The sequence below is a fragment of the Belonocnema kinseyi genome, chromosome 4, assembly GCF_010883055.1.
Source record: "Belonocnema kinseyi isolate 2016_QV_RU_SX_M_011 chromosome 4, B_treatae_v1, whole genome shotgun sequence".
In the NCBI taxonomy this organism is placed as follows: Eukaryota; Metazoa; Arthropoda; class Insecta; order Hymenoptera; family Cynipidae; genus Belonocnema; species Belonocnema kinseyi.
The window spans coordinates 10,959,907-10,986,777 of NC_046660.1; the positions used below are offsets into that span (position 1 = coordinate 10,959,907).

The 26,871-nt window shown below is 28.6% G+C and overlaps 1 protein-coding gene across 1 annotated transcript in view; it reads left to right on the top strand.

Annotated features, from left to right (window-relative positions):
* The first annotated feature begins 420 nt into the window (after positions 1-420).
* The window catches only part of LOC117171956 (free fatty acid receptor 4-like), an 81,515-nt gene continuing 55,064 nt past the window's right edge, over positions 421-26,871 (top strand). The window contains exon 1 of the mRNA XM_033359644.1: positions 421-512. The gene's annotated coding sequence lies outside the window, so the exon portion shown is untranslated. The remainder of the gene's footprint in view (positions 513-26,871) is intronic.

A 26,871-nucleotide genomic window follows, 5' to 3' on the forward strand; every position in this document is an offset into this window, starting at 1 on the left:
AACCGTGCCCTGAGAAGCTGCTTGAGCCAGCAGTACTAGAAATCACTAAACCGCGAGTGGCTAAATCGAGAGTTGGGTGTATTTATGGTTTTAGTATTATTTAATTATTTCAAGAATCGATGGTGCTAACATATTTAAGAATCTAAAAAAATAGAATTTGTCGAAGCTTTCTAAATGAAACACATTAATTCAATCTCTAGAATTGGAAAGAATCATTTATAATAAACTCACGAAACTGTGTGAGTCAATTTCAAGTTTTCCGATAATTTTTCAGATGTAAAATGCAGTGAAGGAAGTACTTCCGATTTAGATAAAGATTATAATTTATTTTTGGACGTTTGTTTTGTGACGCCAATTGTGAGACGCATACAGTGTTAAAACAGACCTGTTAAAGACACTATTCAAGCAAGCCAGAAGGCAAGGAAGCAAAGAAGCAAGGAAGCAACGAGAATTCACATTTCCGCATTTATTCATCGAGAGAGACGCGGATGATTCGAGATAAACTTTGCAAGGTATGTAAATCTATTCACCTTTCCGCTTTATAACTATAAATATATCGCACGACTAACACGTGCTGATTCTCAAGACACTCAACTGGAAATATTATTTATAGCAATAGCAGCAAAGCAATTCATCAGTTATTCATAAACTAGCACTAAATACAGCTGGTTTTTTATTTCGTTATATTAGAAATATAAGCAGTTTATAAAGCCATAATAGACTTCACAATCGCTCCCCTATTCCTATTCTTTACCACTTTTAAAAGAATTCCTCTTTTCCCTTATAGGCGCAAAAGCGTTATGCGACAACCATTATAGGCCTATAATACTTTTCCTTTCATGAATTTCCTATAATTATTTTGTGATTAGGAAAAAATAATTATAGAAAAATTATTGTAGACAAATAATTATAGAAATTAATAATATTAAAATATTTTATATTTAACAAATAGGAGTAGAAGGAGCTGCGGGGTGTGTGCGGTGGTCAGATATACGTGATCAAACAAAAGCGTTTTCATCCGAAACGGCACCTCTGTCTGATTTGCTTCCCACCTCCTACAGTCTCAAAACCGACACAGTCTCTAAGTTTTGCTGTATTTTTTTAAAAATGTTTTTAAAAACAGAAAATTGTAGTAATCAAATAAAAGTGGGAAGATGGTCGTGGAGTCGGCTCGCGGGTTCGATTTTCGCCTCGAACTCTGGAAGAGCCTCGGCAGCCTAATCGGCGAACACTGACTTAGCTAGTTAAATCCGTCTCACACCCCTCCCTCCCGGATACGGCCTTGGGGTTCTCTAAGTACTTCAAGTGGTTGTTCTTGGTGGTTTGAAACCCATTCTAAGCTCTAAGTCCCCCTTCAACTACCAAGTAATTTTGTGAGGGGTATGTAAAAGAATAGGGGAGAGTAACACAGAAAATGTAAACCCTCAGTAGACACATTAGAAACTTCGATTCTAAATATTAACCTAGACCATTTAGAAATTGGGGGAGCAGGGTAAGTGAGGGTAAATTAGAAGAAGCGAAGTAGAGGAAGTAAGGGGAGGAGAGAAAAAGAAGTAGGTGCAGTAAGGGAAATGAGGAAAGGTAAATTAGGCGAAGTGAGAGGAAATTGGAGGAAGCGAAGTAGAGGAAGTGAGGGGAGAAGAATTAGGGGAAGTAAGGGAAATGAGGAAAGATCAATCAGGTGAAGTGAGAGGAAATTAGGGAAGGTGTATTAGGGCAAGTGAGGGGAAAGGTGAATAAATGTAGGGATTGGAAGTAGGGTGTGGCAGTAGGAAAATATGGGGAAGTAGGGAAAATAAGGAGGGTGTACGGGAAAGTAGGAGAAATAAGGAGGGTATAAGAGAAGTGAGTAGAAATGAGGGGAGTAGAAATCGGGAAAGCGAGGAGTATTGAGAGGAGGGACACTGGTGATATTATGGAAAATGAATGTAAATGAGGGGAAAGGGGGGAAATTAGGGAAGAGAAATTATAGGAAATGAGGGGAGCTAAGTTAAGGAAAGTAAGGGAAAATGAGGAATGGTAATTAGAGGAGTGATGGGAAATTAGCAGAGGCTTATTAGGGGAGGTATGGTGAAGTGGGTGTTGTAAAGTAGGGGAAGTGAGGGGGAAGAGGGAAAATGTAGGGAGGGGTAGTAGGGGAAATTAAGGGAAATGATGTAGGTGTAAGGGAAGTTAGTGGAAATGAGGGGAGGAGAAATAAGCGAAGTGAGATGTAATGAGGGGAGGGAATTAGAGAAAGTAAGGTAAATGATTAGAAATGAGGGTGAATATGGGAGGGGAAATTTAAGTGATTTTAGGTTCGAAATTGATCTCGATTTTTTCTTTATTAACTTTTTCATTGAAAATTTAACGCTTTGGCGCAATTCAACTCTTTTGGTTAACTTCAAATGTTATTTTATTTTAAATTCAAATATTTTTTGGTTGAAATATCAACTATCACATTTTTGTTTGAGATTCCTTCTTTTTTGGTTGAAATTTCCACTACATGTTTGAAAATTTATTTACTTTGTGAAAAATTTAATTTTGTTGTTGAAGATTAATCTGTTTGTTTAAAAATTTAATTAATTTCCTCGAAATTCTTTTCTTTTTGTTTGTTATTTAATTCTTTTTACAGCGAGTTTAACTGTTCCATATTTTTTTTATATTCAGCTTTTTGGTTAAAAGTCAGCTACTTGGTTCAAAATTGAAATATTTTGTTTAAAATTAATTTTTTTTATTCCAAAATATTCTCTTTTAGTTGAAAGTTTATGTATTTTGTTGGAAATATGCCTATTTTGATAAATAATTAAACTTAATGATTCAAAATTCATATTTGCAGGTTAAAAAATTAAAACTCTAGAATATTAAGTTGTTGAAAAATGCTTAAAACATATTAAACTAATTTAAAAAAGAAGTATGATATAATATCGGTTTTTGGTTTCATTCTGGGAATGAAGACAAATCTTTTTTATATACGCACTATTTTAAAGTTATGAAGAAACAAATTATACTTAACCGGCGGAAAAAAATGTTTGGCAGAGGATTTATGGTAATACTTAAATTTTTTTATCTTTTTGATATTGCGCACCTCATCAAAATGCCTCAATTATTACTTTCAAGAAAAATTATTTAGGCAATAAACAATAAAAAAAGTTGTATTATTGTTGATATTTATTTATTCATTATATAATTCAGTATTTGCTAATTTTTATGAAGTATTATTCAATTATACCGGAAAAGAATTTTTAAACGTTCAACTACTAAAAAACTTTATTGCACAATCTTGAGCGATTAAAATTTTTTTCGTTTTAATATATACCAATGCAAAATTGTTCTGATTTTTAAAATGTTTTCGTTCAATTTGAAATAATTATTTTTCTGAAGAATTATTTCATAATTGGTTTTCACGCTGCCAGTTTCAAATGTCCAATTTATGAAGTATCAATTTTAAATTATTTTTCTACGAAGGATCACATTCATTCAATTCCAAATTCTTCTAATTTTAAATTGTCCAATTTCCAAACTTTTAATCTGGAACGATTCGATTTTGAACGTTCTTCAAAAATAAAAATAAAATGTCCTCAAAATTTTTTTGTAATTCTGCAACTTTGCACAATTGAAATTTGCAAACAAACAATTTTGTTTGTTTATCAAAAATAATTATTCAGTTTTAAATAAACATTCAAAATTAGGTGACATGCACGTACAAAAAAGGGGGGTTGTATCCTACCAAGTTGTTTAAATCTCCGTCTCTCTTTCCCTCTTCTCCTTTTCTTCCCTCCTTTGCCCCTCATCAAATCTCGAATCACGTCTCGGCATGAGACTCAAATGTCTTTTCAAAACTAATTTTAAGCCTTGTCTCGAATGTTATCTCGAATTTTGTCTTGAATCTCGATTCAGGTATCGTCTCCAATTTCATCTACAATCACGTCTCAAATGTCTTTTCCAATCTGATATCCAGCTTGAAACTCGAGTCTTCACTCGAATCTCGTCTTGAATATCGAGTATTATCTTGAAACTCGTCTTGCATCTCATCTCGCCTGAAACAATGCCTCGCTTTTAATATCGTCTCGTCTTGTCTCGATTTTTGTCTTGTTTCTATTCTCGTCTCGAATCTTGTCGCGTCTCGAATACATGAAAAATTCGTCTATGAAAACTATAGGAATGCAAAAAATTGCTGATTATTTCCTAGTTTAAATGAATAGATTACCGAAATCAGTCTCTATCATGATTAAATAAAAATCTCGTTTTTAAAATGTTCTAAATTTCGAAAAAATTTTTATTTCTTTATTTGATTAAATCGTTTTCGTAAATTAGAATAAAAATCGATTATTCCTTTTAAACATGACCACTTTGAAAATTAATAATTTTTGAATATTTATAGCTTTGAGAGGATATGAATTTGAAAACATTTTTTGATAAATAGTTTTATAATTTAACATTTCTCCCGTCTTTATATTGCTAGTTTGATACAGAAATAACGTCTTACTCATTTCATTAATTTAAAATAAGATTATAATTTATTCTTCGAATCATAATTTTTATCTCGGGTTTCCCAATATTCAAAAATACAAATATATAATCCAAGGACAGATCGGAATTGTTTCTAGAAATGTTATGTGTTCTTCTGTACATCATAGAACATTTTTGCAAGTATTTAAAAAAATATGTTTTGCGTATAATGTATTCCACTTTGTTTTCAAAATTAAAGTTTTTTACTGCAAATTTTTACAAAAAATTACAATTTTTACATTATTGGACTTTATTATAATTTATCATGTTTCATTGTGAAAATATATTTGTAATAGGGAAGCATTAAAACATGACTGATAATGTGATATGTTCTAAATTGTTTAAAGAATTTTTCATTATTTATAACCATCTATTCTGAAAATAACTCGGAAAACTGTGAGAATAATTATTGAAAATTAACAAATATCTAATAATATAATCAACAAATATGGAGAAAATTAACAATTTCTCATTGTTTATTGCATAAATAATTTTTTCTTGAAGTAATGATTAAGACATTTTGGTGAGGTGCCCTATAGCAAAAAGATACATAGTTAAAGTATAACCACAAATCCTCTGCCAAATAGCTTGTCTGCGTTTCCTTTTTTTTCCTCTTTCCGAGAATAAATCCACCAACTGATATTCGATCATATTATATTTTAAAAAATCAGTTCAAATTGTTTGAAAAATGTATAAACCATTTATTATTCAAAAAATTGTTATATTTACTTGCAATAAAATTAATGTCAATACCATATTGAATTATATTTTTTTAATGTTATAATTTATTAAATATTAGTTTGCGACAAAATAGTTGAATTTTCCACTTAAAAAGACGAATTTTCAATCAAATAGTTTAGTTTTTCTTTTTTTAAAATCAACCAGTAGTTAAGTTTTCACCCAAAAAATTTCAATTCAGCAGTTGCATTTACAATTAAATAGAATTTTTTCTAAACAAATTTAATTTGTATCTAAATATTGTTGAATTTTAAACCAAAAAGACGTATTTTCAATAAAAATCAAAAAAGTACCAAAAAGTTGAATTTTTAACTAAAAACAAAGAATTTTTAATCAAAAAGATTAATTTATTACCAAACAGACGAACTTTCAATAAAACTCAAGAGTTTTTAACCAAAAAGTAGAATTTTCCACTAAAAAAAAGAAGAATTTTATAACAAAAACATTAGTTTTCTACTGAAAAGACGAATTTTCAAAAAAAGATGAATTTTCAACTAAAAAGATAGATTTTTAACCAAAAAAATTAATTTACTACCAAAAAGAAACAATTCTTAACAAAATTCAAGAATTCTGAACCATAAAGTTGAATTTTGAAGAAAGAAAGAAAAAGGATTTTTTTTATTTTTCACTTCCAAACCTAGTTGTTAAATTTTTAAATAAGAAGGAGCATTTTTAATCAAAAGACTAATTTTTTTACAAAAAAAAAGAATTTTTTGCAAATTTAAAGAATTCTTAACAAACAAATTTCACTTTCAACTAAAAACATGAATAAAAAAAAAAGATTAATTTACTCTCAAAAACAGATTTTTAACCGATAAAGACGAATTTTCAACCAAATACGTCAATTTTAAACTAAAAAATGTATATTAAAAAAAAATGTTCTACTTGAATGAGAAATCTTCAAGTAAAAAGATGTTTTAACCCAATAGATGATTTACCAACTAAAATGATGAATTTTCAACCAAAAAGTAGAATTTGAACGAAAACTGAATTTTTTCTGCAAAAAAAATTAATTGGTAACTAATTGGTTGAACTTCTGACCAAAAAGATAATTTTTTCACCAAAATAGACGAATATTTAACAAATTATATAAATTTTCAACCAGAATGGTCAATTTTCTACCAAAAAGACACATTTTGAATGAAAATAAAACTGAATTTTTAACTAAATCGTTCAAGTTCTACCAAAAATGTGAAAGTACAAAGGGATTAATTTTCTATCAAAAAAGCCGAATGTTCAACAGTATATATAAATTTTCAATCAAAAAGATTAACTTTCAACGAAGACTACGAATCTATCTATCCTCAAAGAAATAAATTTTTAACCGAAATATTAAATTTTTAACTAAATTTATTTTACTAACATTTATTTGACTAAATTTAACTTGAATTTTTTAACTAAAAAGTTAAATTTGCAATTAAGAAATATATATATATTTTTAAACCGAAAACTGATTAGTGGAATTTTCAGTTAAAGAAAAATAATTTCTAGCAGAACAAAGGAAATTTCAACAAAATTGTTAAATTTTCAAACAAAGAAATAGTTTAAGAAGATTAATTTTCTACGAAGACAAGACTAATTTTCAACCACGAACGTTAAATTTCTGCAAACATCATGTATTTTTAACCAAATAATTAAAATTTCGACAAAAAAAGATGCATTTTCAACTACAAAAATTGAATATATTAATTTTTAATAATGGAAATTATTCTTAACCAAATTTGAACCAGAGTGGTTGATTTCAACCAAAGAAATACATTTTTAATCAAGAATATTAATGTTTCACCAAAATAAATAAATTTTTAACCAAAATGATGATTTTTTTACACAAGAAAATGAATTTTTACTCACGAATAGTAATTTTCTACAAAAAAATTAACTTCTGATCAAATATATCAATTTTGAACCATGTAGTTGAATTTTCAACTATAAAAGATCACTTTTCTACCAAATATCGAATAATTAATTTACATTAAAAGAAAAATTAATTTTCAATTCAACAAAGGACAAGTTTTCAAGATAAATATTGTAACAAAGAAGATTATTTTTGTGTCGAAAAACACTAATTTTAACACAATACATAAATATTCAGCTAATAAGATAAGTTTTGAACTAAAAATGGAACAGATACATTTTCACTTGAAAACATTAATTTTCAACACAAAAAAGGAATTTTCAACAAACTAGTTAAAGTTTCCACCAAAGAAATGAATTATATAACAAAAAGATAATTTTTCAACTGAGAAGAATTCTTTATTCAAAATGTGTCTCCTAAATGTTTACATGACTTCCATTCCTTACAATCTTTCCGATTCTAATTTAAGCGACTTTCGTTTCCTTTTTCTTTCACTTTTTTATACCTCCGATTTGCCTTTTTTCTCACATGCATTCTTTCATTCTCTCTAAAGCGCTCCTCTAGCGCCCTCAAACTTCCTTATCCATTCTTCTCCTAATCCATCCTCCCCTAGAATCTTAACCAAATTCTCCTGTCAGCTTCCTTTATCTTCCATTTCTCTCCCACATCCTTCCCATACATGCTCCCATGTTTCCTCCTCCCATTCACATATTCTACACTATTCTCTCCCCATTCCTTTGCTAAATACTTTAGTAATCCTTCCTTTTTTATCATCTTATACCATTTATTGTCATTTGATTCCTAAATCATCCTCCATCTTCATATTTATTGTCTTTCCCTCTCCTTTTTCCAATTTTTCATAGTTTACTCCAGTCCCGTCTTCTATTTCTCTAGCATTAAAGAACTCCCTCCTTTCTTCTTCCCATCTCGTTAATTCTATCGCCTTCCCTCTCCTCTTTTCTACCTCCATCAAACACTTTCTCTAATACTTCATTTATCCCTTTGCGCTTCTTCTCTCACTATATATCCTGGCGTCCTCGAGTCTCCCTCTATTGTGCATCTTATATACCTTTCTTGTAAACTCTAAATATCTTTCCTTTCTTTCCATCCCCATGTCTCTGCTCCATAACCTAATACCGGCCATACCAGCGTATCAAATAACCACATTATCCTTATACAATTTTTTTTTAACTTTCTTTTTCCTATTCCCCATATCTGTTTCATTGCCCCTTCTGCCTTTTATCCTTTCGCTTTATATAAGCTCTATGATCTCCATTTGTTTTCAAGCTATATACCAAATATTTAAACTCTTTTACTTCATCTAACTTTATTTCGTTCCACCTCTCCGTTCATTCCTTCTTCCTTTCCCCTCCTTTTCTAAACCTCGTTATCTTTGTTTTTTCTACATTTAAATTCAGTTTTTTCCCAACTAAGTATTTCTCTAATCCTGTAATTAAGCCCGCCATCCCTTCTTTATCCTCTGTCATTCACACTGTCGTATGCGTATGCCAGTATATATATTTTTCCCTTCCCTATCCTAAATCCTCCCCAACCTTTTCTCCTCATTTCTTCTTCTATGTCTGGTATTAATATATTAAATAAAAGTGGGCTCTGAGGACATCCTTGCCTCACTCTTCACACCAACCAGAAACTATCTCCTACTAGCTCTCCTACTTTTACCCTGCTTTATGTCTCTCTAAAAATTTCCGATCGTCTATTAATCCCTCTCTTATCCCCTTTTTCACCATAACCTTTTCTATTTCACATCGGGCTAATGAGTAAAACTCCGCCTTTAAGTCCACGAACATTGCTATCATTGCCCCTTTTCCCCTTTTAATCCTCTTATTTACTGTATATTTCAGAACATATATGTTGCTCATTATCCACATTCCTTTTTTAAACCCTGTCTGATTCGGTGGCTCTATCTTTTTTCCTCAACTTCTATCTTCAATCTCTCCTACAAAACAGTTACATATACTTTATACAATGTTGGCATCAGCATCACATCCCTATAATCCTTAACCTCCTCTCCTTTGCCTTTCTTCAATATTGGTATAACTACTCCTTCTTTTCGTAACTCTGGCCACCCCTCTCCTCTCCATACTCGATTACACATTATCTATGCCTCTTCATCTAGTTCTGTCCCTCCATATTTCCATACTTCATTTGGAATCTCATCTATACCCGTTGCCTTTCCATCCTTCATTGTTCCTAAAACCTTGACTATTTCTTCCCTTGTTATGTTCTCTTCCTCATCTTTTTCTCTACCATATTTTCCTCCCATCCTAACTTTTCTCTTTACTCCTTCTAACAAATCCAAAAAATATTTTTTATTCTACCATTTCAGTATCTTGGTTTACTTTTTTTCTTTCTTTTCTTTCTCTATTTACTAACTTCCATACCTCTTCTTCCGTCCTAGCCTTCTCCGTCTCTTCCTCAACCCAGAATTATTTTCTCTTAAAAAAGATGAATTTTCATCAAAACATATGAATTTTCAGCAAAAAAAAAGTAATTTTAAACAAAAAATGGAATAGTTTTTTTCTTTCAAAATTGGCAACTTATTGCAAAATTTGGTTTGAAAATCGCATCACTTCTTGTTCCGGTTTAATATTATCAAGTGTTTCAAAATGGCTCTCTTCGACGAAGAGGGTGTAGATCTCGAAATAGTAAGGGTACGTGAGTTAGCGTTCGCAAATGATAAGGTTGTTATGGCACAGTGTATCGAAGACTTACAAAGAAAGTTGAATAAACTAGATGCAAGAATGAAGAGCATGGGCCTCAAAATTAACGAAAATAAAACAAAAACTATGGTGTTCGAAGGAAAGAGTATCCCTTTCACACACTACTCCTTTCCCCTACCGAGTGAGTCACGCCTACCCCAAAAGGGAAATGGCTTAATGTTGTAATAATAATAATAATAATAATAATAATAATAAGCCTCGGTGGCTCAGTTGGTTAGACACTCGGACTTCACCTCAGAGGTCCGGGGTTCGATCCATGAGCCGGTATCTCTAGAAATTTTTAAATGTACCCACAGAAAAACGCTGGTGTTAAATTTGTTGCAGCTCAAATTTCATTGGGCTCCCAATGATCATTTGAGAGAGTTTTCAAGTCTCAAATGTATTCCTCTAAACGTAGGTGCCCATGTGGGCATCTAGGGGAAAGTATCATTTGGAGACTGAATTTTGGCTCATGCAGAGTTGTGGAGTTCTGAACCGCGCTGTCAGCCACCTGAATACCTGTCAAAGCAACTATTCGCTTTGCGATATTAGCCTAAATAATTGTTAATAAGGAAACCAATTGAAACAATATTTACCTAATTTTCAAAATTCTTTCATTTAATAGGGCGTACCAGTCACTTAGAATAAAATTAAAACTTCCTAATTCAACTTCCAAAAGTTAGGTTAGTCATGCCCGTCGACATTTAAACTAAAGCCGGGATGTATACAAAAAGTCATGACCGTCTACATATAAAATAAGGTATTTTCACTCAAATCACTAGCTCCTTTTACCCTTCGTTGAATACTAGGGGGATAACAATTGACCAAATGCATGGGAATCGATTAATTTTTGCTCTATTTTTCTAATATCTTCGTAGAAAGTAATTTTTCTGTATAAGTGCAATTGAAAAATAGTTTTTCTTTTTTAGGGACTATTTAATGCAATAATAAAATGATAATAATTTTCATTCATGCGTGCGTTAGGACTGAGCGCTCGTTGTCGACCCTTTGAAGCGCAATTCAAAATTAGATTGAAAAACAATTCTTGTAATTTAAATAAATAATTATTCAAATATACACAAGAATTTATAAAAATTGTGTAACTTTTGATTTCAGACAAGAAAAAATTTATAACACATATATTTGATTAATAACAGTTTATTTTCTTTGAATTTGAAAGACTGACTAATATTTCTCAAAATATTTGTTAATAGTTAATAGATAATTGATAATATTGTAGAATATAATAGTGATAATATTCGAATCATTCTGAAACAAAATTTCAGATTTTTCTTTTCGATTGAGACGTGACAAAACGACGCTTGAAGCAAAAAAAAAAAAAAAAAGAAAGCATAACTATAATGCAGTCGTGATAATTTATGTATTTATAGGTTATATAATTATATGAATTCCCAGAAAAATACATACAAAATATTAAAAACTTATAAATAATTATTTTTAATCACTTTTCCAAGAAATTTATTTTTAAATTAAATGTTTTTTAAAATATAATTTGGTCTTTGGAATTCACTGAAAATAAACTGTTATTAATATAATATATGTGTTGTATTTTTTTTGCCTGAAATCAAAGTTACACAATTTGTATATATCCTTGTGGATATTTTAATAATTATTTACTTAAGTTACAAGAATTGTTTTTTAATGTAATTTTGAATCGCGCGCCAAGTGCGGCCAATGAGCGGTCAGCCTTAACGCAAGCGCAGTAGCTCAGGGTGCCAACATTGGCATCATTGGTCCACAGTACAAACCGGAAAAATAAATCAAATCAGCCGGCAGGAAAAATTTGGGATATGAAAGCCTCAATTAGGTATTTTCACTTTAACCATCAGCTAACTTCACTTTGTTAAAAGCTGAGGAGGAAAAATGGATCAAATGCATGGAACAAAACTTTATTTCTGTAATATATTTGTAATTAATCCTCATTATTATTATTTTATTAATTCATTAAATAGTAATTAAAAAATAAAAACTATTTTTTAAAAACACTTATATAGAAAAAATTACCTTTTACGAAGATGTTAGCAAAATAGGGCAAAAATGAACTGAATCCCATACATGTGGTCCCTTATTTTCCCCTCAGGAAATGTTCCCGCCGCTATATTTGAAACATTGCAATGTTTCACGAAACTCCCAATGTTTCATGAAACTTTTCATCAGGCTAAAGTTTCATGCAAATTTACATCCCTACTCATCGCGAAAAACAAATTTCTGTTTTTATTATACAATTGTATTTACCTTATCTTTCATGCAGACAGTCACGACTTAGTTTGTACATCCCGGCTTTGGTGGTTTGAATGTCATATAGTAGGTTTTGACTAACCTAACATTTGGATATTACATCACGCCAAGTACTATTTTTATTTCAAGACTATTTAGTCGCTGTTAAATGATAGGAAATAAAAAGTTAGGTCATTATTATTATAACTTACCTGCTTATTAATATCTGTTTCACTCAAATAATGACCGGCCAAATGATGTTGACAGGTGACTTACAGATTGGAGACGTTGCACTGGATGAGAAAAAACAGTGTCTAAATGATGCTTGTCCCCTAGATTCTCGGAATGAACCTGTGTGGCTCAAATTTATTGCCACTCTATTGAACACCGATTTCGGTGTACAATGGAGGATCGGCGATTTTCTGTGCCTTTACCGAGGTTCTGGTGGTTCGGAACCCACCTTAAGATGTAGGTCCCCCCATCGTGTACTTAACTGCAACCCAGTCCGTCAATGTTGGGGTAAAAACCAGGCTATGTCCAATATGTCTGAGCAGACTGCTCTCAGCAGATCACTTGATTGCATTATAAAAATGCGTCCATGACTGATGATATATACCGGGACAGCCCCGTGCAAAAATGATCAAATAAAAAATCCAACTCTAACCAAAAATGCCTTCGACATGTTGGGCAGTATAAGCCTGTGACAACATTTTCAACACCGAAATGTTTTTTAATAATAAAATAAAAACAGTGGGAAGTAGTGTCACAACTCTACCTTGAGGATCTCGAGGTGAACATATACAAGTCCTAAAAAATAATTCTAATTTTCAGCTTATAAAAGAAAATAACATTTATGAATTACTAATAGCAAAATAAAAAAATTTTATGTTTCTTATTTCATTCCTTGTTAGTTCAAAGAACCCACCTCCCCCGATAGTAAGGGTCGGTGACAGCGGTTGGCGATCCCACAGCTGCATACGCGGAAGTGGGGTAGAAGGGGTAGATCAAACAGGTAGACGGCGATCGAATGGACACTGCCCCCTGAAACTATTAAGTGGATGAGAAGCAAAAATCTAAAAATAGTCTCGTATCCTAAACAGGGATGAATATATCAGTCGGACCTCATTAGGAAAATAATTAATTAGCTGAAGACAGATGTTAGGCGGCAAACTAAACTTCTTTGAGCACGTTCCACACTGAGAGAAAATACAGTTTTTTTCCTTTAAAATGTCTATATAGTCTTCAATTTTTTCTCACTGTAAAAAATGGAGATGTCATTTTTTACGATATCATTTTTTACATATCCTCCCTCTGAATAGCATAACGATATGTCATTATTTTTAATGTGAAACAAACGACTCTGGATCCCCACAAATTTTAGTATCACTTGAGATCTTCCTTCTGAGTCTTATTTTAAGATCTGAAATTATAGCCCTGAAATAGTACCTTTCTAGAGTGGATTTAAATGAAAGCGCATTCAGTTCTGAAGAATCTAGAGCTCGGAAGTTTTGACTTTTTCATTTGTTTATTAACAACATGAGGGTTTCTGGCAAATGGATAATTTAAAATTCACAGTTTGTTCATTTTTCTGGGCAATTTAGAAGAGTTCAGAATATTTGAATGTTTTTAAACGATTTTTAAATATTATAAAAAAAACATTTTAAGATTTACAAAGATTTCTGATGTGGAACTGGGAATTTTGGAAAAGAATTGTAATTGTGAGCTCAAATATCGGATCATTTTTGATCATAAGAATTGTAACTCTGATTTGGAACATATTATTTTTTCTAAATGAATTATAATTTTGAATTTTGACAGAAATTTTATTCTTCTAAATTAGAATACAAATTACTTTACAAAGTGTCCGTTCCATGGCGAAAATTCAAGTGTTTAGTTGAAAATTTGTCTTTTTGGACCCAAAGTTTAAATATTTTGGGATATATTCAACTGTAGTTACTTGAAAATTAACTTTTCTGTTGAAAATTCAATTGTTTGATCAAATATCGTATTTTTTTAGCTATGATAATTAAACAATTTGGTTCACATTTATTTATTTCTTGGCTAAAAATATTTTTGGGTTGAAAATTCAACTGCTTGTTTCAAGGATGAACAATTATGATAAAACTTCATTTTTTCATTTAAATTCATCTCTTTACTCAAAAAATTGAACCATTTTGTTGAAATTTTTATGTTGTTCAGATTTTTTTTTAGTTAAAAATTCAAATACTTGGTAGAAGTTTGAACTATTTTGTTGAATTTATCTGTGCAGTTGAAAATTTAATCATTTTGTAGAAATTGTCGTGTTTTTGTTGGAAATTAATCTTTTTTAGTTAAAAATTCACTTCTTTCTTTGAAGGTTTAACTATTTTGTTCGAAATTTAACAATTTATTTTAAAAATTTATCCATTTTATTCAAAATTCAATTGTTTTATAGAAAATTCTTCTTTGAAATTTTTTTTAATTCATCATTTTTGGTTTAAAAATTCGCCTCTTTTTGTTGAAATTTCGTTTTTGGGTTAAAAGTTCAACAATTTCATAGGAAATTCAATCAAAAATTAAACTACTTTGTTACAAATTCAATTTTTCAGTTGAAGACTCACAATTTTTGTTAAAATTTATTTTAGTTTTTTTGTAAAAATTTTACGTATTTTTTTTTTAAATTCGTGAAAAATTTTGTTAAGAAAAGCTTTTTAAGTTGCAAAATTATCATTTTATTTAAAACTTCATTTTATTTTTTTGTTTAAATATGTAAATACTTTTTTGAAAATTCCTTTTTTCGTTAAAAATTGGTATTTTTGGACTTGAATTCAATAGTTTGCTTCAAATTTGAATAATTTTGTTAAGAATTCATTATTTTGGTTGAAAGTTCATCTGTTTAGTTAAAAATTCGACCATTTTTTTGAAATGATGTTAATTAAAATTGATGTTTTTTAGTTTAAATTCCAATGTTTGGTCGAAGATTTAATTTTGTTGAAAATTCACATTTTCGTGTTGAAAATTCAATTCTTGTAGAAAATTCGTATTTTCTTCTCGAAAATTTACTAATTTGGTAGAAAATTAAATTACCTGAATGAAAGTAGAACTACTTTGTTGAAAATTACTTAAAAAAAAACATTACGTTCATTTTTGATTTGAAAAAATTAGTTTCTTTTTAAAGGAAAATAATCGTCTTGGTTGAAAATTGATGTATTTGATTCAAAATTCGTATTCCCAGGTGAATCGTAAAGTTCCCAATTAAAAGGACTGACATTGAAAAAAAAACGAGTTTATCGGTCGTCAAATGTCTAAATAATGGATTTTTTAAATTAAGTTTGTTTAAAAAATCATCAAATTTATGAACTAATTATGAATGTTGTTGAAATTAACATGAAGTTCTCAATTAAAAGGACTGACTTCGAAAGAAACTAATTTTTCGTCAACAGATGCCTGAATAATGCATTTGTTTATTAAATTTGTTTAAAAAAAAATAAAATTTATTAAATACTGGTGGATGTTGCTAGAACTATTATGAAGTTCAAAATTAAAAGGACTGGTTTTGAAAAAAGCGAATTTTTTTGACGACAAATGCCTGAATAATGCATTTGTTTATTAAATTTGTTTAAAATATTAACAAGCATAGCCTTAAGAGAAATTTTTTTTCATGAAAATATTGTTTCGATTCAAATTTCTAGCAATATAGCTTTAAAAAACGTTAAACTATTGAAAATGAAAGAAAACACATTTTCAACAAATAATTTGTTTATACAAATTTTTTTTTGTTTATTGTATCATAATGGAATATCTTCATATAATATAAATCTATGAAACGTCGCCGATTACAACAATTTTCCTATTATTGACGAGCAGCGGGAACGTCAAATAGAAAAGATTGTCATTTTTTTGGTCATATTTATTTATTTGTAAAAAAATTGAAAAACTAAACAAAAAATCGGGCTCGACAAATTTCTTTGAAATTTTAGCCTAATGCTTTTATTTAATCCTAATGATTAAGGTCTCATTTTATTCTTCAACGGAATCTATAAATTTCTGTTTTGGTTGATTTTATCATTTTTAAAAATGAGAAATCATACAGTTTTTATTGTTATAAACAATAATGGTTGAAATTTTAATTAACTTTAAAATAAATTTTAATTATTTTGTTCTAAATTGTGCTCAGAAGCCTCCATCAAGATTTACAGAAATTAATAATAGAACTTTTTTTGTCAATTTTATCAACAATTTTAAAGATATGCAACTTTTGAGATTGATACTATACAATTTAAAATAAAAATCATAGTAAGCTTTTTTTTTAATTTTAAATTAGGCTTTCAGGTTTTTTATTAAAAAATAAATATGACGAAAAAACTAGCCATTTTTTGTTTATTTTATAATAATATAACCAGGGCCGTTTACACATTATTAATCATTTAATTGCAAGACAGTATAGAACCCACTTTAGGTCAGCAATACATTACGAAATATTATATTACCTCACTAGTAGTGTTAGGCACATCTTTACGAAGATGTCAATTTTTGAATGACTAGTTGTAAAACCCTGGCCGGCCATGGTTTTTCAATTCGTCCTGCGAACATCGAGCTCCACATGGAGATACGTGTGTAACACTGCGAGTGATGTACGATACTTTATCCGAAAGTTTCCTTTTGTGATACTGCCGGGCCGTCTGATTCTGATATAATTTCTTGGCCAATTTCGAAGTTTTTTGGTAAATTTTAAAAAGTTCAAAAGAGATAAAATGCGCCTTGTTGAGAAGAGATTATTTTTTGTCTAATTGTAAACAACGATAAACTCATGTTTTTTTTTTCAAAACGCCGCAAGATATGAAAAACGTCAAAGAAATCAAATTATTTTTCTGAAAAAGTTTTTAAAAACTGTCTCTTGACAATTTTTTATGTCTCGTGTTATTTTCGATATTTTTGCGAAAATATTGATAAATTCTTTTAAGATTGTTTTTTTTTCTCAAAAATAAATTTTTTGGGTATCTAAAAATAAAGAAGAGCACAACTTAACAGTACTTTTCTCTTTTTCATCGCACCAAAAACTTGTATTGTTGAGAAAAAAATCTTTAACGATTTTTTTACCCATTTTCGCAAAAAAATGAAAAATAACGCTAGATAGGAAAAAACTTTTTAAAGAGATATTTTTCTAGAATTTTATCATTTATTGAGAGAAATAGAGTGTACGAGTTTCAGTCTCAAACACTCAGGGTATATTCTAAGTCTAAGGCACAGGGTTAACCAAAAGAATAGTGTTATATGAAAAACGGGCAATATTAAAAATCGATTTTGGGGCAGTATTACATTTTGCAATAAAAATATCAAATAATGGATAACAAAATATTTAATGAATAATAAAATATGTAAATATGTAGTAATAATAATATATGTAAAATATGTAATATATAATAATAAATATGTAATTTTATAAATATGAGAAACATAATTGAGGCATTAAGAACGTGTAAAGCTCATTTTGATCTTTCTTCCTTTTATTAAATGAAATAATGATGAGGATTAAAATCGTATTTTAGGTTTCGTGTGATTTTTTTATACTAAAAGATCATTTTCAAAATTGTTTAACTGTTTTTTGAGTTTGCAATAACTTTGTAATCATTCAGGTAAACATACAAAAATTTTCGGTAAAATTCAAGATATTTTGGGTAGGTTTAAGGTATATTTTGATAATTTAATTTACTAATGAAGAAACTATAAAAGCACAGACAGGACACTTCTTTTTTGAGGACATCATAATCAGTTTTTCCCTAATTGTATTAACTTTTTATTAACTTTACACGTCATAATTCATCCAAAAGCTTCTTTTTCAATAAATAAAAATTGTATATGAATTTTAAGTAGAGAAAATACTACATTTATTTAAATTTAATTTAATTTTAACAAAATTTGATATAATTGTTAAAAATACGTTTTCTTAGTTGCAGATTCATAATTTTTGTTAAAATTTTATTTCATTTCTTTAGTTTTTTTTTGGCTTATAAATCAAACAATTTAGTTTATTATTTTTTCTTGCAGGTAAATTTTTTTTCGGTTCAGCATTCAAAAGCTTGGTTTAAAGATAAAGAATTTTGTTTAAAAAAAGTTGGGTGAGTTGAAGAATTATCACTTTATTTAAAAGTTCATTTCATTTCTTTTTCTTCGAAAGTTTGTTTGATTTTTTCGTTGAAAATTAATTCTTTTCATCTAAAATGTAACTATTCCATTTTTAGTTGAAAAATTATCTTTTTTAGTCGGAAATTTAACAGTTTTGTAGAAAATTTGTCTTTTTTTTGCTTGAAAATTAAAAATTTTGGCTGAAATTTTTTTCTTTCTTGAGTGAAAAATCTTTTTTGGTTGAAGGTTCATCTCTTTAGTTGAAAATTAAATTATTTTGAAGAAATTTTGTTGTTATTAAAAATGGAATTTTTTTGCTGTAAATTCCAGTTCTTGGTTGAAGATTGAACTATTTTGTTGATGATTCAACAATATTGTTAAAAATTCGTCTGTTTTGCTAAAAAATAATCTTCTTAGTTGAAAAATCATCTTTTGGGGAAAAAATTCGACTATTTGGTTAAAAGTTCATTTTTTTGTTTGAAGATTCATAATTTTAGTTGATTTATGTCTTCGATTACAAATTCAACTCTTCAGTTTAAATTTCGTTTTTTTGGGTGAAAAATTCAACTATTTGGTTCAAAAATTAATTTTTCTATTGAAAATTGAAAATTTTTGAAAAGTTTTATCTTTTGATTCAAAAATTCATCTTTTTCTGCAGGAATTTGATATTTTTTTATTAAATATCAAGTTTCTGGTTGAAAAAAACTTTTTTTTTAATTCACATGTATCTTACAAATTCATGTATTTTATTAAAACTTCGTCTTTTTGGAAGAAAATAATACTCTTCGTTGAAAATTGTTGTATTTTATTTAAAATTTGTATTTTTTTGGCGAAATCCAAAAGGTTTTTATACACTACTTTCTATTGAAATTTATGGATGAGTTCCATTCCTTTTTTATCTTTTTATATGTACAGAGATAAGGGTGCGATTAATCGACTTTCAATAAAATATCCAAAATAGAATTCCGTTTTATAAAAAAAAGTCTGTCCTAAATTCATGATGACCTAGATATTGTAGATTTCATTTATTTTTCTAAACTAATTAATCAGATTTCCTTAAATATATAGTTGGAATATTTTTTAAAACCTTAAATGTGAAAATTAAAAAAAAAAATTTTTAACTAAATCTAAAACAGGTTTCACGGGTCAAAGTATTTGAAAAACAGAGGAAATATTAAGATTTTTCACTAAAATAGGGGAATACATCTTTTTAAACAATATTAATTACGGTATTTTATTAAATTCAATTTAAAACTTTTAAAATTTCAAACATTTTAAGTAAAACTATTGAGATTCCAATAAAATAGAGGATTTTTTATCCAAAAACGACTTAATTGAAAAACAGTTTTGTTTTTGAGCAAAGAAATTAATTTTTAGCTAATCTGATGAATTTCTTACAAGGACAAAATTGTTAATAAAGTACTTGCATTTTCTAGAAAGAAGTCGTTGAATATTTTACCAAAAAAGTTGATTCCTCAAAGAAAAATGTAATATTTGATATTTCAAACAAAAAATATTTTTATTTTAAATTTTTAAATAGATAGATGAATTCATAGAAAAAAAAAGAATTTTCTTAAAAAGAGTTGACAAATTTTCTACCATACAAGGTTTTTCAGTCAAGAAAAAAATAAACCAAATTGTTTAACTTTCTACAAAACTTTTGATGTTTAAAAAAATATATTTTTATTTCAAATTCAAAATATTTTAAATCAGCCCAGAAGATTAATTTTCGTCAAAAGAGTTGAACTTTTAATTCGAAAATATGAATTTTCAATTACAAAAATATGAATTTTTGACCAAATAGATGAAGTTTCTACTATGAAGATTGATTTCCTATAAAAACGACGACGTCTCTCCAAAACAGAATAATTTTTAACACGAAAATGAAAATTTTTAAACAAAACATGTATTTTGAACAAAGTAATTCAACAGTAGAATCCAACTTTAAATATAAATTTTCGACAAAATAGAGATGAATCCTGAATCAAAAAAAAAATAATAATTTTCAGAAAAGATGGAATTTTTATCAAAAGAGATAAAAAAAAATTACAACAAAATTTTTAGAATTTTTTACAAAACAGCTAAATTTATGTAGAAAGACGAATTTTCAATAAAATAGTTGAATCTTTAAGCAAAACAAATTAATTTCCCCCGAAAAGTTACGTTTTTAACCAGAAAATATGAAATTTCTACCACAAAAATGAATTTTCATACCAAAAAGACATATCTTCAAGGAAGGAGTTGAATTTTTAACTAAAAAAGAGTCCAGCAAGAATGGATCAAGTACTTACAATTTCACCAAAGAAAGAATTTTTAGCCAGAAAGAAATTTTTTGAATTTTCTACACGAAAGTGAAAATTTCGACCCAAAAATATGAACTCTCAACGAAATGGTTAATTTCCAACCAAATAGTTACCCATCAAAACAGTTGAATTTTCAATCAAACATGATGACTTTTTAAAAAACAATTAAATTTTCAACCAAATGATAACATTTGAAAAAAGAAGAATTTTTAATCAACAATATAATACTAGAAGTTTTAACCAAAAATAATTAACTTTCAGCCAAAAAGTTGAATTTTCCTTTTGTTTTCTATTAATAATTCAGTTCGCATTCAAGTGTAAAAACAAAAAAAGCTGGGGAAATAAGGGGACGTTTGTGAAGCCTGAAAAATATCAATCGTAATTTTGTTAATTTATGAACTAACGAATAATAGCTTAAATAAATGAAGGGAGGGGTATTAGGGGGTATGAGGAGTAGGAAAATGAAGAGTGGAGAAACTAGGGGGAATGTAGACAACTAATAGGATGGGAAGTAGTGGGAAATGAGGGGATGGGAATTTGGATGAATGAGGAAAATGAGAAGGGAAATTAAGGGAAATGAATGGAGCGAAAGTAGAGAAAGTGAGGGGTAATAAGAGGAAGGCAAGTAGGAGTAGTGAGGGGGAAATGTGGGGCGAGGAACTAGGAGAAGTAAGGGCAAAATGAAGGGAGGGGTATTAGGGGGAATGAGGAGTAGGAAAATGAAGAGTGGAGAAACTAAGGGGAATGTAGACAACTAATAGGATGGGAAGTAGTGGGAAATGAGGGGATGGGAATTTGGATGAATGAGGAAAATGAGAAGGGAAATTAATGGAGCGAAAGTAGAGAAAGTGAGGGGTAATAAGAGGAAGGGAAGTAGGAGTAGTGAGGGGAAATGTCGAGCAGGGAAATGGGGTAAGTGAGGGGAAAATAGAAGGAGAGGAATGAGGAAAAATAAGGACTAGAGAAGTGAGGGTAACTAAGTAGAGATTAGTGGAAAGGTAATAGGGGAAGGGAAAGTTAGCTGAGAAACCGAGGAGACAGACAAATAGTGAAGGGGAAATGTGGGGCGAGGAACTAAGAGAAGTGAGGGGAAAATGAGGGGAGGGGTATTAAGGGAAATGAGGAGCGAGTAAATGAAGAGTGTGGAAATTAGGGGAAGTGAGTAGAAATTAGTGGAAGGGTAGTAGCGGAATGGGATTGTTAGTTGGGAAAGAAGAAGAGAGGCAAGTAGAGAAGGAGTAACTTTTAGAAGTAGGTGGAGTGACGGAGGGAAAGTAGGGAAGGAGGTTTCAGAGACTTAATTAACTTTCGAATATGGCCTTCCTTTATATTAAATTAAGTTAGTAAAGTCGTATATCTGAAGGGTCATCCTCAATATACTTGAATTAAATTTCGTATAAATTTAGAATCTGGGTGACTTATTGAAAAATATCTTCAGGTTTTTTGTTAAACTCCGGTTGTAACCGGTAAAGTTAGAAATAAACTTAATAAAAGAAAGGGAGGAAACGACGCGACGTTTGGGGATATAAGTATAATAAATCGATTTACTTCTAGATTGATGAAACCCAGTTTCATGGATTCAAAATATACTAATAAATTATGAAATACACTTATCTTAAAATATCTGAAGAATCAACCCATGCACTCCCAATATTGATTAGTGTAATAATAGTTTACACATTTTAAATATCTATTGATCCTCAGAGGATAAAATTGGGGAATCAAAAGAGGCAAAAAAAATCGGGAAAACCTAATAATTTAAATTTAATCATTTGTTTTATTTATTAAGTATTTTGTTAATTTTAATTTTTATAATTTTCTTATTTAATTAGCGCTATATCTATTTTCACAGAATTTTTATTTCACCTATGTAATATTTTCTTTAGGATTTAAAAATGTTATTAATTAAAAATGATATTCAAAACCAATTTTTTTGTTAATCCCTATTTTAGGGATTCTGACAATATCGTTGGTTCGTTTTCAACGACATTTCAAACTGGACACTCTTTCTATATTCCCTTCCTTTCTACTTTTTCAAGAATATCTGTTTTTCAGTTTTTCAAGAAATGTCGCCTTTTTCTTGATTTTTTGTTTCAATTTTTGTTTGAGTAAAAAATTTTATTTGGCTCCAAATTTAATTTATTTCTTGAAAATCTAAATATTTGGTTAAAACCCCATCTATTTTGGTCAAAAAATCAATAACTCAAATTAGAACTGCAGTCAAATCTGCCTTCAGTTTCGCGCACAGTGGGACAAAAAAAAGGTCCGTGGACAAATTGATTTTCAAAAGACTATTATTATCCGATTTTAACTTTATTTTTGAAATAAAAGCTAATAAAATTCCTCATCGAACCTAGAAAACTGAAAGCAACTATCCAAAAAAGATGTCCAATTGCAAAGAAAATGTTAAAAAATTTATTGAATTTGTTATAAACAAATAAATGTATGAAAACGGTTTCATGGGGATTGGCGGCGATTCGTCACTTGATTCGCAATAAATTTGAACAATTTATAGACAAAAAGAGTTGTTGAGTTAAATAAATTAAAGTTAATAAATAATTTGTTATCATGAAAGCAATTTTATTAAACTACCTTCATTAAAAAATGCACTATCTGGCTATTTTTGAAGGTACAAACTTCATTTTTTCGATACATTTAACTCTAAATATTTAACTTTTAAATTTTCAAGAACATTATGAGGACAGTAAACAATCGATAACATTTGATAATTGTTTAACCAAACTTAAATAAACAAATGCATTATCTAGCTATTTTTCAGCATTTAAAAAAGTTAAAAGTGTGTTATTAACAGTTGATTACATACAAAAAACAATTTTAAATGCTGAAAAATAGCCGAAAAATGCATTTGTTAACTAAATTTGGTTAAAAAATTATCACATTTTATCGATTCATAGCAAAAAAAAAACATTTCTAAATAGCTGTCTGTTAATTCCGGGAAAAAAGCGGTATTTTATTTTTATATACAAAAAATGATAAAAAATTGTTTAAACAATTATTGTTTACAATAATAAATTGTCTACTTTCATCAAAATGTTCTTATAACTTTAGAAGTTAGATATTAACCGTTAATTGCATCGAAAAAAATCAAGTTTATACCTCCAAAAATAGCCAAATAGTGCATTTTTTAAGTTAAGGTAGTTTAAACAATTATTAACTTTTATTTGGTGACCAAATATGATACTTATATTAATTACTTATTTACTTTTATATACTTTTATTAATTCAACTAAAAAACTCTTTTTATTCATAAATTGTTCAAATTTGGTGTGAATCAAGTGACGAATCGCCGCAAAACCCCACGAAACCATTTTCATTCACTTATTTGTTTATAACAAATTCAATAAATTTGTTAACATGTGCATTGCTATTTCACATTTTTTTATAGTTGCTTTTAGTTTTCTAGGTATTTTTGATCGAATCGGCCATGATATTTCGATGCAAAATTTTATTAGCTTTAATCTCAAAAATAAAGTTAAAATCGGATAATAATTGTCTTCTGAAAATCAATGTGTTCACGGGCATTTTATTTGCCCCACTGCGCGGTGCGGCCTGAATTGAAAATATTAAAATAGATCTTATTTTGGCAAAAGTTTGTTTGTTTTTTTTTTCAGTTAAAAATTAACATTTTTCAAATAGAAATTCAACTATTACATTTTTAGTTGAAAATTTGTCGTTTTAGGTAAAAATAAAATTATTTGGTTAAAACTTTATCTTTTTTATTGCGACATTCATTTATTCTATTGAAAATTCGTGTCTTTAAGTAGAAAATTGATCTTTTCAGTTAAAAAGTTATCTTTTCCATTGAAAATTCATCTCTTTAGTTTACAATTCAACTTCCTGTTTGTAAGTTGAAATTCTTTGTTAGAAATCAATTTCTCTCTGAAGATTCATCATTTTAGTTGAAAATTCATCTTTAAAGTGGATAATTTAATCAGTTTTTTTTAGAAACAGAAATTCTTATTTTAAGTAAAAAAATTTGAACTTATTTGCAGAAAATTAGAATTTCGTGGTAAATTCAATTGTTTTGTAGAAAGTATGTTTTGGATACGATTAAAAATGAAACCATTCTGTTAAAAACTCGTTTTTTCGTTCAAATCAACTGAAAGAAAAAATAATTTTTTTGGTTGAAAATTAATTTTATGTTAAAGATGAACTAATTTATTTGAAAAATATCCATTTGATAAAAAATTAACTTTTTGTATTTTGGTTGATAAATTGTTTTTTGTTTAGAAATTTATCTTTTTGGGTAGAAAATTAAACTTTATTTTTAAATTGATCTTAATGGCAGAATTCAATAATGTTAATATTATTTATTATAATTCGTCTTTTTAATTGGTAGAAAACTCTTCTTTTTTTGTTTGTTTGAAATTAATTTTTTTTAAATTTCAACTATTTTGGTAGAAAATTCCGTCTTTTGAGCAGAAAATTAATTTAATTTTTTACAAATCATTAGTTCCGTTGTAGATTGCTTGAAAATAATTGTTTAAACTAAAAATATAACTATTCCATTTTTAGTTGTAAATTCAAGTTATTTGTTTGTTGAAAATTCAACTATTTTGGTGGAAAATTCGTCTTTTTTATTGCTAAAAAATTAGTTTTTTTTTATTGAAAATTAATTTTTTTAATTGAAAATATTCCTTTATATTCTACTTTTCGTTGGAGACCATTTTTTTTAATTCAACTATCTTGGTAGAAAATTGCCGTTTTTGAGCAGAAAATTAATCTTATTTTTTGACTAATCATCAGTTTCTTTGTAGATTTAACTATTTTGTTAAAATTTCCTGTTTTTTTTTTAGTTAAATTCAACTGCTTGGAAATTTCTTTTTATTGTTTGAAAATAATGTTTTGAAATAAAAATGGAACTCCCATTTTTGGTTGAAAAGTTTTTTTTTTCAACATTTAAATATTTAGTAGTAAATTCAGATATTTACTGTTGGGTGAAAAATACAATTGTTTTCTAGAAGATCCATGTATTTTGTAGAAAATTTGTCGTTTGGGGTAGGTGATTAATCTTTTTTTTTTAAATTAATCTTATTGGCTTTAAATTCAACTATTATCCCAGTGGGCACAAAATTTGGCGATGTCTTCACGACATCGTTACGACATCTTTACGACATATTTACGACATATTTACGACATCTTTACGACAGCCTATGTCCATGTCGTTTCGGTGTCTTTGCGATATCGAAAATACATCGTCAGACCATACGACTTATTTACGATATCATAAAGACACCTTAACGACATGGACATTGGATGTCGTAAAGATGTAAAAAAGATGTCGTAACGATTTCGTAAAGACGTCGCCAAACTTTGTGCCCACTGGGATGTCAATAATTTGTCCTTTTTATTCAATTTAACTGGTTGAAAATTTGTTATTTTATTGAAAATTTAACTATTCCAATTTTGTTTTGAATGTTTTTTTTTGTAAATTCATCTATTAATTTGAAAATTTATCTAATTTGGTATAAAATTCAACTATTTGGTTAAAAAATAAGCTATTGATAAATCATTAAAAATTAAAAATTACATTCTTGGTGAAAATTTATATTTTTCGGTTTAAAATTCAACCATTTTGTTGAGTCATTTTTTTGGACAATAATTTAACCGTTTTATTGAAAATTCGTCAATTTCGATTGAAAATTGATGCATTCATACATAAAAGATAAAATATTAAATCTTTCGTTGAGAATTCGCTTTTCCTATTTGAGAACTAAACTATACTTGGTTAAAAGTTCAACTATTTTATTAAAAATTTAATTACTTTGTTGAAAATATAAATATTTTTAGAGCCTTTTTTGTGCTCAAAGGTTCTACTATCTACATTTTCTCTGTGTGTCATTCCCCCTAATGAATAGTGAAATAAAAAAGTTCCTCGGAATCTGAAAACTTGTACATCGATTCGCACAAACGATGAAAGAAGCAACAAGTTCCTTGAAATTTTTCCAACGTTATTCCTTGAGTCAACATTTTTTATTGCTCACTGGCTTATACACATCACGAGTCGGAATTAACTAGACTTGAATCTTACTCTTCATACCGATCAACTGACATTTAATGGCTTTAAACTCGACAGAAGTGATTTACGCGGAATGATAAAAACTTTATTCGCCGTCGCTCGATCTGCACGAATTTTCACGAAAAGCCTGGATATACGGAAGAGAATTATTTCAAAGGCTAAATTTCAAGGAAATAAGTTCGATTCAGACTTTAAAATCTATATACAAATTTTCTTCTTTCATTTTTATGGGGTGTTCAATGTTTATTATAATATTGTACATTTAATATAAATTTATTATATCTACGAGGGTGGATTGATAAGTTTCCGGCCTGACCAAGAAAAACAACGTTTTTAAGAATTTTTTTTTTATTTCTCAACATAATCTCCTCCAAGGCTGAT